Source organism: Megascapheus bottae, chromosome 4 (assembly GCF_031878675.1).
Source record: "Megascapheus bottae isolate mThoBot1 chromosome 4, mThoBot2.hap1, whole genome shotgun sequence".
Lineage (NCBI taxonomy): Eukaryota > Metazoa > Chordata > Mammalia > Rodentia > Geomyidae > Megascapheus > Megascapheus bottae.
In genome coordinates this window covers 81,977,845-81,990,840 of record NC_143512.1, presented here as the reverse complement: position 1 = coordinate 81,990,840, position 12,996 = coordinate 81,977,845, and the positions used below count along the sequence as shown (strand labels likewise).

The following is a 12,996-nucleotide window of genomic DNA, read 5'->3' as shown; positions in this document are numbered from 1 at the left end:
CAGATGACTCTTTATTGTACCTGAAAAGAGCATTTCTCTTGGAGTATGCAATAGACTCTCAGGAACTGGATGAGAGCTGGATTCAGAGCAAAACAAGAACCTTGTCTCTTAACTGTCTGCGGCAGTTGGAATTAATGTTGGCATTGTAGGAGTAAAAGCTCGTTTGCTTCTTTTATGGGGAGTCTAAATTTTCTTTAATTTGAAGGGTGTCTCCATTTTAAAGAAGTTCAAAGAGTTTTCACATGGTTTCCTTTCATGTGAAACTACCTGGAGACTGACTCGAATGCAAACGCATTCCTGTAGAAGGCAGTAATCCAGTGAGGGCAACAAGGGTACCCAGACCTGGGCTCTGTGTCTCGGTGGGAATTCAGTGAACCAAACTTCTGTTTGGTCCCTGAGTGAAAAATTGTTTTCCCCTCTACACATTTCAGTGACATAAGCACATGATCCCAGTGTCACTATGGCTGAAAAGAATAAAGTGTGCCCAGCTGTATCATAAAGTATTAGCAGGTAGTCATATTGTATAACTCATTTACCTTGCTAGTTTAAGTGTGTGTGAAATTATTCTGTTTGTGCTATGAATACTTAGTTATTTCATGATGGAAAAAAGAAAAGTAGCTAATATTTCTTTTAGTTTTCATAAAATGGCAAGCCAACTGTTTAGTACTTGTAGAAATACTATTATATCAGATTCTTATTATTGCTATGACACATTATAATAAACCTGGTGGCTTAAAACAAAATGGATTTATAACTGCATTTCTATTAGGAGATAGAAGTCCAACTCTACTTCAAGGGTTGCTCTTGCAGGCTTTGAAAGCCTCTTCAATCGTCTAGAGGCTGTAACTCACTTCCTCCACACTCAAAGCCAGCAGAAACAACCTTCTGCTCCATCTCTCTCTTCTTTTCCAAATCTGGTGTTAAGGACCAGATTTGTGACTGGACTCTGTGACTCCAGCACTCATAACTCCCTTGGATAATCTCGTTAGGACATCAGGATAATCCAGAATAATTATCCTGGAATTCATCACATGTGGAGAAAACCCTGTTTTTCATGTAAGCAAACGCAGTCATGTGTTGCAGGGGTAAGTGCTGCCATGCTGTCTTCTAAGCCACTCTATACCTTCATTCTTTTTTCCAGTTTTAACAAGAGAAACTGTCCAGTTGTGTGCAGTGTCACGTGACTGATAAGTGTGATTGGCAGTCGTCATCGTATCCGTGCTGGGAATCAATGTTGTGCTCCACATTTTAATGTAGTGCCTTTGGAGATACATGTTAAGCCATGTGTTGTTTCTAGTAGGGTATCTTATATAATTTTCTTCATGTCTTTTTCTATTCTAAATCAGGGATTTACAGGAAGGGATAGTGGGAGGGTTAACTTGACTTTTTTCAGAAGAAGTCCAAGTTTCCAATGAGCACATGATCACAGCTATCCTGCATTCTGTATGCTAGTGAACACTGTAGCAAGAACGACTCGGGAAGTTTGTGACCAGACAGAAACAATGAAGAAATAATGTAGAAAAGCAACTTACAGCATAGGAATGGTGGAGCCCACAGAATGCTGCATGGTTGTAAATAAAACAAAAAGAAACTGAAGAAAAAACTCAATCCTGACGAGGTTTAAAATGTCTTAGAAAGGTAGAGATGTTATTGCACAAAAATAATGGTAAAACCAATTCATCTGTATATAAAGGAAATTAGCACTTGTCACTATAGAGCCCAATTTCTGGAGTTACAGATCACTCGGCAACCAGAGGAAATAAAGAAAGATAGCTGCCAGAAGTGGGAAAAAAAAGCCTGGGACAACATGTAGGAAAACTCTTTACTGCAGAGGAAAGAGTCTCCAGGCTATGTTTCTGACACCTGGACTTGGTGACTCATGGGTTCCGAGTGAACTACCCTTGGTCTCCATATGACGTTTTCATTTCTTCCTTTTTTATAGTCTTGTTTTAGATATCTGTCTTCCGTGTCCGATTTATTAAGAAATGAGGAATCAATCTGCTGAAGAAGTAGCATGCGATAAAACCACAAATATCTGATCATTGACTGTAGAATGAGGTTCTCCTCAGCAGACATGACAAACATGCCTGCCCTCAAGAAAATGGACACGGCTTAGTTGTATGGACCCTGTCACCAGGAAAAAAGATCCAATGACTGTATGTAAATAAAAATTAAAAAAACCCACATACCCACACAATGTGGCCCATCTTTGAAGCTATCTTGAGGTAACTTTACCCCAGCTTCTCTCAGTGAGGCTGCCTGGATATGGATCGCCACAGGCAGAGCGATCTGCACACACCAGCATGCTAGGTGAGGGGACCCAGCCACCCGTGGCCGGGGACAGCGGCCTTCTAAGCAGGCCTACCCAGGTCCCATTCCTGCTCTCTCTACTGGGCTGTGAATTCTTTGGTGGCAAAGGCTATTATCTCATTCGTTTTCTTTATACCCTTCATATAGCCTTAAAAATGAATCTTGCATTCCTGATGGACTTGTGAGAATCCTTATATCTTCTTGGGAAGCAATTTCCATGTCTCTACTCTCTTTTCAGACTTCCATGCAAGCCAGATTCATCCCTTGACAGCTCTGAATGAACCCAGCAACTTTTACCTGCATTTTCCTGATATGAGGCTAACTTGCACTTCTGCTTAAGAAAAGGGTGCTTAGGGGTCAGGAGTTTGGCTAGTGGTTAAAGTGCTTGCCTAGCATGCATGAAGACCCGGGTTCGATTCCTTAGTGCCACATACACAGAAAAAAGCCGGAAGTGGTGCTGAGGCTCAAGTGGTAGAGCTCTAACCTTGAGAAAGTCCAAGGACAGTGCTCAGGCCCTGAGCTCAAGCCCAGGACTGCCAAAAAAAACAAAGGTGCTTAGGAAAACTTCAAACACTAAGCAGCACAGAAGTAGATATTCCCAGTTCTCCCCAATCCCTGTTTCAGTTGGCTGGCCCATTTCAACAAACTCGAGTGATTGTCACGGGAAGCATCTGTCACTTTCTAAGAGGTAGCATAGACACAGAGTTCTTGAGTGTGTTATGAAAGATGTAATTTTTATGTCAAGATTTTAAAATACAAGCTTCAAAGCATCCCAGCCTAGCAGTGTTGATCTGCTGAAGAATATGCACTGACGCTCACCTTCATCAAAACACTTGGCTCATGGATTCCAGCCAGCCTGCCAACTTTCCCGGAAGGGAATCTGAACCAGTGTGTGAGGGTGACATGGATGCAAGCAGTACTTACCACCATGGGTCTTTCAGACTACTGGTGACTTTTATTAACAAAGAGACGAGGGAGGATTTGGAAAAATATTTAGGAAGGCATATCACAAAAAAGGTGTGCTTGGACATAGAGAAATTGGTGAGCAACTCTTTCAAACCATAAAAAGAGCTAGTTCATGAAAGATGCAAAGTCTGGGCTCCAGCAATATGACATCTTATGAGCAGGTCTCCTGATGGTGATGAGTGGCATAGTGAGTACTTGGTTGAAAAGCACAGGAAAAAAGTTTCATTAAAGAGCAATGTGCTTCCTCAGTGATGTAAGTGAACCTAAAATATGACAAATTCTCTATAAGAGAGAATTGACAGAACTCTCAGAGTTGCTGATGAATAATACAGAAGAGAAGCTGTCTCTTTGCTTTTTTATGTCTTCATGAAAAGCATCCTTTGCCTTTCCCATGTAAGCTGGCATCTTTGGCTATTCTCTTTTACGTTTTGAACACTATGATGTTATTTGATTAGTGCAACAATGAAGTGTCAAACAGGCCAAACTGAGAATTTTATTGTGTAAAACAGAGAAGCATGCCTGTTTTATGACATTTTTATGGATGTTTTCTGCAAAAGGATTGTTCCGATTTCATATTGTGGTATCTTTCTTCACCCACAAAATAAAGAATTTTGGGCCACAGTGTCACAAGGAATAAAGAGGTCTTTTACTTTGCCAAGTGCAATTTGGGTATTTTTAAGATAATTTTTGGGAAATTATTAATTCAGATGGCCACAGGCAGTGATGAGAAGCAGACAGTGAACACACGTGATTGTCATGAGCTGTACTGAATGAGTCTGTGGGCCTTACATAGACAGTGAGTAGAACTTCCCCACCCCTGCAAGAAATAATAAATACCACAATCCCTCAGTTGAGACTGCGTTTTGAAAACTTACTTTGTTTTCTTTAAATTATATTTAAAATTATCTTAAGTAGTTGCACAAAAAGGTTTCAATTTAACATGCACATTTATGAGTATAATGCATCTTGATCAGTGTCACTAGAAATTTAGCTTTTCTTATTCGTCAAGTCTTATGCGTCGTATTATTTCGTTGTTGGTGGTACTAGGATTTGAACTCAGGTCTCGGTAGTTGCACGGTGAGGACTCTGCCATTTGAGTCATGACATCAGCCCTTTCTGTTCATTTTTTCAGAGAGGGTCTCATACTTTTCCTCTGCGGTGGCCACGAAGTGCTATCCTCCTGCTTCCCTTCTGTCTAGAACACATGAATGAGTCATCCACCTCACCCTCTCCTAGTTCATGCTTTCTCCAGGCCAGATGCCCCACTTCCACTCCTTGAGGCACCAATGAGGAGGGGCTGAGGGAGTTGAGAATTGGATGCTTTGGTGTCTGTCTTCACTGACTACGACCTGGGTGATGGGGTCAGTCAGTAGCTGACAAGTACAAGTACGAGAACTAAGGGGTTTTCATGCTATGTCCCTCCATCTGAACCAGAAAAATCAGATGCTGTGAACCTTTATCTTAATCTCTGTTTCCTTTGTCCTAAAATTGGAATTGTATAAACAAAATTAAAAAAAAATAAAAACAGCAATTCTCAGCAACTCAAACTTTCAAAATAATATAGGTGATATTTAGTCTAAGATATAAATCTCTCTCTTTTTTCTTTTTCTTTTTTTGCCAGTCCTGGGCTTGAGCACTGTCCTTGGACTTTCTCAAGGCTAGAGCTCTACCACTTGAGCCACAGCACCACTTCTGGCTTTTTCTGTTTATGTGGTACCAAGGAATTGAACCCAGGTCTTCGTGCATGCTAGGCAAGCACACTACCACTAGGCCAAACTCCTGGCCCCCTCTCTCTTTTTTCTTATTGGTACATTATCTTTCTGTATTCTATTATTTTAATGGGTCTTGTTTGTCACATTTATGAGGGAGAAAAAAAGCATTTTAAACCAATTTGAGCTATGTTCTTTATTCAGGCATCTGTTCTTATATACTTGGCCCCAAAACTTCACAACTGTTTTCAATATTTACTATATTTTACAGGATTATCATTACCCTTCAGAGGTATATGCTTTTAAGTTCCAATTTTGATTTGAGGCATTTTTATATTTCTACCTACAATGTGAGATCTTTTTTTTTCCTTTGTACAAGTTTCTGAATGCAGTATTACTCTAGACTTCTTAGCAGAAATGTTTGGGTTCTCTATTAAAATTATATACCATTAAGCCAGTCAAAAAATTTTTATAGAGCTGGGAGTTTGGCCTAGTGGTAGAGTACTTGCCTAACATGCATGAAAACCCAGGTTTGATTCCTCGGCACTTCATATATAGAAAAAAAAACAGAAGTGGTGCTGTGGCTCAGGTGGTAGAGTTCTACCCTTGATAAAGCCCAAGGACAGTGTTCAGGCCTTGAGTTCGAGCCCTAGGACTGGCAAAAAAAAAGATTTTAAAGTTTTCTCCAGAAGTTCTCACAGAGTATTCATAACTTTATTCCAAAATTGTGTTTGTTCAGAGGTCGTGAGCTTTCTGGTAGTACTTTGATTATAAGTCCAGGGCAGGGAAGCTGTCAGGGAACAGTTTCTTTTGTTGCAGACTTGGCACCTGCCTCCTTCACTCCCGTAGTGCTCTTTTTATTTTTTCTTTTGTTGGTCATGGAGCTTGAACTCTGGGCCTGGGCATTGTCCCTGAGCTCTTCTCTCAAGACTACTACCCTACCCCTTGAGCCACAGCCCCATTTCCATCTTCAAGGAGTTAATTGGAAATAAGGGTCTCACGGACTTCAGTTCCCAGGCTGGCTTTGAACCACGATCTCAGCCTCCTGAGTAGCTAGGATTCCACCACTCCAGTAGTACTTTCTACCTGACCCCATGTGGGAACACTCCATATTGTGTGATGTGCTTATGTCAGAGAAAGCCATCAGACATTGCAAATATCACAAGTTCCAAATGAATTAATACAGTCTGACCTACTAAACCCTAAAGCTTAGACCAGCCTACTTTAATGGGGTCAGGAAAATTCCATTAGCCTACAGTAGAGCAAAACCATTCACCCCGAAACCTACTGTATAGTACTCAATACCCTGTGTAATTTATCGATGCCTGCCCTGAAAACAAGAGACAGAATGGTTTGGTGGGAATGCTTGCACATCATTGTGAAGGAAGAGAGACGTTAGTGGCACCACCGTGAGTGGGGGGGACAGGAGTGGTTTGTCAGTGACACTTCTTGTTTGCGACTGCTGTCCAGGCGGCGAGTGTCAAGGGCTTCACAGGTGGGTGGGTGACTCAGGCCCGTGGTGGCTCTGTGTTGACCGGGCAGAGGAACGACATTTTTTCAAACTAAATATATAACTCTAACCTGCTTGGTAATTGTTTTTCTAGTTTCTTAAAAAAATTTCCCTTTTAAATCATGAAGTTTCTAAATCTAAACTTCCTTTGCTCTTCAGGGAGATAAATTTAGTCAGTGTGTACTTGTCAGAATGGAATCAAGAAAATCTCATTGTGTTTTCTGATGCTTAGTATTGTTTCCTAATCTCTGTTTATAACGTCATTGTATTTTTATATTTTCTTTTGAAGTATGATTCATAATGCTTCTATACTATTTCGAAAATATCCTGGGAGTCCTTACTAACATTTGACCATTATAATTATCGCCAATCTAACTGGTCTTTGTCATGTGTTTCTGTGCTCTTCCTTGCTCGTAAATACTTTGGTTTCTTTTATGTTAAAGCACATAAATAAATCCCAAAGGTTATCTTTTCTGAGCCACCCCACGGAATGTCTCCCATCTTGCTTCCTCCTACTTGCCGTCTTCACAGTGCTATATTTTATTCACTTCTAATTCTTCCTCATTTTATGTTTTCAACTGTGCGATTGGCTTTGCCGGGATACGTCCACACAGCTGTGTAACATATTTGCCCAGAGTTGTCCCCTCCACTACCCTTTCTTCCATCCTCCCGCCCCCTTTTGCTAGTGTGTGGTGGGTTTCGTTACCCCGTGTTCATACATGGACCCAGCGCACTTTAAAATCTCACCCACGTCTTAATGCCATTGTTCATCCACCACGAAAGCCCCGGCTCAGCTGAAAACACTCGGCGCCATCCTCACCTCTGTCATGTTTCCTTCTTTTCATCCTGTGTGTGAGTTTGCACTTTTTGTCTACTGGGGGAGGACTATTCTTGGAAAACCATAGGTGTTCATTTCAGTCTTTTTCTCCCTTCCCTAGAGCTACAGAAGTCACTTTTCTGTTTCCTCTCCCCACCACCCGCCACCTCTGAGTCCTGCAGCATCTGTCCTCCGTGTCTGTGACTGAGCTTTCTCCTCTCGCATTCCCGTCATCCTGTCTGGGTTACTGACTTTCCACTCAGCAGTAAGTTCTGCTCGTACTTTTTGGAGTAGCAGATCTGTTTCCCATCAGTACACCTATGCCCACACCTCGCCTCTGCCCAAGCCACGTTCTCCTGTCCCTCTGTGTCTCCGAGGCTGCGCACACCCACCACCTCACTGCCCCCAGCCGTTTTCGCCTCCACGGTCTACATCTTGTGGAGTCTCCCTTCACATGGCAGCTCGTCTTCCCTTTGTCCACAGACACCTGCTAGCCTGCTGTGGTTTTGTCAGTGTGCCCTGATTCATCAAGCTTATGTCATCCAGCAAAACCATATTACTTCTCCCAAGGCACAGTTAATTCCAGGGCAAAGCAGAGCCTGTTAGCAGTCTGGCCTGCTTAATAATACAGTGCTATTAACAGATGCCCTCGGAATTATTATGTAATTGTCATCAGCTTAGTATTGGTTCTTTGCTGTGTGTCTTTAAATCCTTTGGAACCCTCAAAACCTGTGTGCCCTTGGGGACGGCACTTGGCGTCTCTGGTCCTTGGTTTTTCATCTGTCCATTACCGATAATCACATAACCCACCTTAGCTGAGTTTGTGTATCTTAAGCGTTTTAATCTTCACACCAGGGCATGGGCTTCTTTGTGTGAACACCATGTGGATGGAAGAATGTCCATAAAAGTGGAGTCGGCGTTCTGTGTGGGACTGGGGAGGCGTTTTGATGTCTGCTGGCTTCACGGAACAGTGTTAGCAACGGTAATAAATACTGAGCTCGCACTCACATCTTCAAAGACCTTAGGAAAGTCAGAGCTTCTGCGACCCAGAGACCACACGCACTTCCTCACCCCCACATTCCGGTTAAGGGAATATCCGACCCCGGCCAGATGCAAGGAAGCCCAGTCCCCACCCTCAGGGAGAGAACTGCCAGGCTGGGCATGAACTTTGGGAAGGAGAGGCAGCTTGACTTGATCATTAGCCCACACTGCGGGAACAGGTTCCTAACCAGATCATCACCTCCTTTCAAGTAAGAAGGTACTGGAAGCTCATTACTTAGAGATGCTTCTTTATATTGGAAAAAACACAAGGAAATGATAAAATACTCTGTTAAAGAGCTAGACCCTGCGTTCCACAGGTACTCCAGATACCCACGGGGGACTCTGCTATGCTAAAATCTTAGGGTTAAGAATAAAAAGAGAAATTCTATAAGATACAAGGAAGAAAAAGTGTGGGGTGGGGGATGGGCTAGGCTAACTGCTGTGAGAAAAGAGTCTGATTTGAATTACTCATCAACGTTACCAGGTGTTCGCAATCAGGAGAGGAAAAAAAACCATCTTATGACTGAAGGGAAATATTTTGAATTTCAACTTGTATACCAAATTCAACTACCACTTGCAAATAAGATTAAAATCTTTTAGGTGTGCGTGGATCCAGAAAATGCAACTTTTACACATCTACCCTCACAAAGTAATTCCAGGGTGTCTTCTAGTTTAAAAACAAAGTTAAACAAAAGAGATAAAACATTGGGAAAAAAATAAACTGTGGTAAAATACATAAAATGAGTAAATAAGTATAACTAGGATAAAAATAGTACTAAGTCTTAAAAATGACAAGTCTGAATGTTTTAATTGCACAGCTTTGTCTTGGGGAATATTGTGGTGACGCCTTATCTAAGAGAAAAGATTGTGGGGGCCAGGAGTTTGGCCTAGTGGTAGAGTGCTTGCCTAGCATGCTCGAAGACCTGGGTTCAATTCCTTGGTATCACATACATAGAAAAGCTGGAAATGGTGCTGTGGCTCAAGTGGTAGAGCTCTAGCCTTGAGAAAGCCCAAGGACTGTGCATTGGCCCTGAGTTCAGTCCCTAGGAGTGGCAAAAAAAATAAAAAAGAACAGATTGTGTGTGTGCATGTTTGTGTGCAGTAGTTCATTCCATTGGTGAATGTTTTAAATTTTGTACAGTTTAAAGAAATTAGATATTCTGATCTCCATAGTGTAAATCATAAGTACTTCAGAATTTAATGCAAAGGAGACAAAGGCTTGTTAATAAAAGGACAAAATATGACCTTCTAGTGTGCCGTGTAACACACTCAGTGGTTAATACCCTTCTCCCCTCGATGTATAATAAAATGTCAATTTAAGGGCCAAATAAATAGCGGTGTTGTGGTTAAGGGGTAAAAGCCCAAACCCCCTTGCAGCCCTTCACATGGGGTATTATTCTTGATACCCGCAGCTTTCCTGGGAGGACACCTCCCTCTCCAGACATCTCCTTCTATGGGGTTGCGGCTTCCTGGGGGGTTATGGCCACAAGACCCTAGGATGGAGGCAGATTTAGCAGAAAACTTGAAAGAGGGGACAGTGGCCCTGTCCCATGCAGTACGACCCTGCAGGGCTGGCCCCACAGCCGTGGGTGGCTCCCCCACGGTGTCCCCCCCGTGTCAGGCCCCACAGGCAGCACTCAGCATTTTCCTAGGACAGTTTCCTGTCATCAGGTGAGGTGCCTGGGATGGGGGAGCACGTCGCCCTACCCAGAGGCCTCTCTGAGAACACCTCCTTGTCCTTCAGAATATGCACTCACCCTCGGCTCCTCACACATCACCCTTGCCCCCTCCTGCTCCCGCTCGTGTCACAAACCCTGAGGAAATGTTTTGTTTTCTTTGTTTTTTATTTTTTGGTCAGTCATGGGGCTTGAACTCTGGGCCTGGCCATTGTCCCTGGAGCTCTTCCTACCCCTTGAGCCATGGCTCCACTTTCCATTTTCTAGAGGTTAATTGGAGATAAGATCCCAGGTTCTTTAGTACCCGGGCTGGTTTTGAACTGGGATCCTCAGATCTCAGCCTCCTGAGTAGCTACGATGACAGTTGTGAGCCACCACGGCCTGCTGGGAAGTGGTTTTGCTGCTGCTCCTACCTGTAGCTGATAGAGAATCTCTCGGTGCCTTGGTTTCCTGATCTGTGAAGTTGGTATACAGCTTCAGCTTCATGGGATCGCTCCAAGTGAAAAGGCCACAGGCAGTAGTAGCCCTCTGCCCGTGAGCAGGCGGTGTGTGAGGACCCTCGGCAGCGAGGCAGGAAGAAGGCAGCTAAGCGCCCTCACCGTCTCCTCCTTGTTTCCACGATGTGCGAATTGAGTCTTGCACGAACTCTGGACTACCGCATGGAAACTTAGAAAGACATAACCTTGGACATTTGCAGCACATGTTGATAGCCCTTAACAACTTAGAAAACAACAAACCGGTGAAGGTCAAGTGATACTGAAGCCTGTGAGCCAATGGCTGGATATTAGATTCTTAGTCTGGTCTTCTCTTCCCTCCCCACCAGCATTGGGAAAAACCTTAGAAATGTAGATATCTACAGCTGCTGTGGCCTAACAGTTTTTGTCCTCAGTTTACCCAATGTGCTTTCCATACACACCGAAATATTTAAGACTCAAAGTGCAACAAAATGGATCCTCCCCTTTCTTCCTTCTTCCCCTAAAAGGACCTGGAGAGAGGCTAAAATGCTGGTGGTGAAGGAAATGCTCGCTTGGGCTCTGTTTCTTCAAGTGTAAAATGAGGGCTCTGGGCTTTATCAGTAGATTTCCTTTCTTGATTTTTTTTCCATTCTGTGATTTCTGGGCTGTGATTTTATATCTTTCTATTACTTTCAGTTTTTCATAAACTGTCATAGAAAAAAATGACACGACTGGTTGACTTTTTACTTATCTCCTTCAATCCTTCTCTCTCCTTCTCTAGGGCTTTCCCTCCCACATAACCCCACGGCACACTGCAGCCATCATTTCCATTGTGAGGACTCATGCACACTTATTGTAAGGAACTCTACACCAAGCAAAACGATAAAATTTTCTCACAGTAATTTGTGTATTTCAAATGAAGAGTACTACAACACATCATGGGGAAAAAAACACAGTTTTGCCAAGAAATAAAATTTGCCATTGATATTATCAATGGGTAGCCCCAAAGTATCAATGTTATTCATGCTGGGGATTTCATACAGTGAATATCCACCGAGTCCTACGAAAAGAAATGAACAAGTTTACCTAATAATTAAAAAAAACTTTGCGCGTAAACTCTTTGATAGATGCAAGAACTTCCTATGAGACCTGAAATATACGTATATCTGTATATATAGTGGTATATCTATATAATGATTCAAATATAAAGTAAAACAACCAGAAGGTTATGATTCTAAATAAAAATGAAATAAAACTTTTCGGCATATAGAATTTTGATGCGCAAAATGTTTGCGTTACTTTAGATATGTGGGCAAGTCATTTTTACTACTGTAAGCAAAATAGATTTTCTGTCAGACTTTCAAAAATAGTGGAACTGAGTAGAGTTTTTTTGTTTTGGGGGTTTTTTTTGTTTTTTTTTTTTTGCTTGTTTGCTTGTGGTTATGGTTGAGGCAAACATTGATAGCTCAGGAGATACGAAACTAAACTTATTGAACATAAAACCAATCTAATAAATGTGGGTAAGCTGTTGTAAATCATGTCTCTAGCTAGAAAATGTTGTCATTTTTATGCTTTCAAGGTCATAGAAGTGGGGTTGAAATTCAGAGCTATGCCTTGCTGAAAGAATGTCCTTGTTTCAACAAATGACAACTTCTACATATGAAAGGTAAAGGAAATGTGATTTTACTGTTTTAGGTTTCATTTGAACCACAATTGAATTAAATGTTCTTGGTGTTTGAGAACTAGAACTATTTGTGTGTAGTGTGTAGTAACATGGAATGAATATGGACCTAAAGTAACTTCTGTTTATATTTCAATTAAATTGCATATTAAATTTGGAAAGGGGATGTTTATTGGACACTCAGTTTGTTTATGGTAACACCAGCAGTCCGTAGAACCCACAACCAAAATCTCAATATTCACCATCATGTAGGCTGAATTTAACCAGCATTGGAGACTGTTTCTAAACACAGCCTATACTACATAGACACTGAGATGACATTTTGAGAGAGTTGTTTTCTGCCATGTATTCTATTTATGAGTAAAATGCTTCTTCTTGTGTTGTTTTAATACTGGGGTTTGAACTCAGGGCCTCGTGCTTGCCGGGCATGTGCTCCACTACAGAACCACATGCGGGTTGTTTCTGAGATAGAGTCTTGCTTCCTGCACAGATGAATGCCCGAAATGTGAGTCCTCTATTTGTGTTGGGGAGAGGGATCCTGCAGCTGGAACTGAGAACCTGGGCTCTGTTCCTAAGCTTCTTTTCTCAAGGTGAAGGCTCTACCACTTGAGCCACAGCTCCTCTTGGGGCTTTCTGTTGCTTAGTGGAATTAAGTCTCACATATTGCCCTGCTTGCGCTGGCTTTGGCCACAATCCTCAGCTCTCTCCCTCTTGAGTGTCGGGGATGGCCGGCAGTGACCACCGCACTCGGTAATTTCCCTGTTTTATTTGGGTCTTCCATGCTAGCTGGAATGATGGGCACTCGCCACCACACTCAGCTTCTTTCCGATC

At 42.3% G+C, this 12,996-nt stretch overlaps 1 protein-coding gene across 1 annotated transcript in view; it reads left to right on the top strand.

The window, feature by feature from the left end:
• The window catches only part of Adcy2 (adenylate cyclase 2), a 221,954-nt gene that overhangs the window by 93,075 nt on the left and 115,883 nt on the right, over window positions 1–12,996 (top strand). The gene's annotated exons all lie outside the window — the stretch shown is intronic.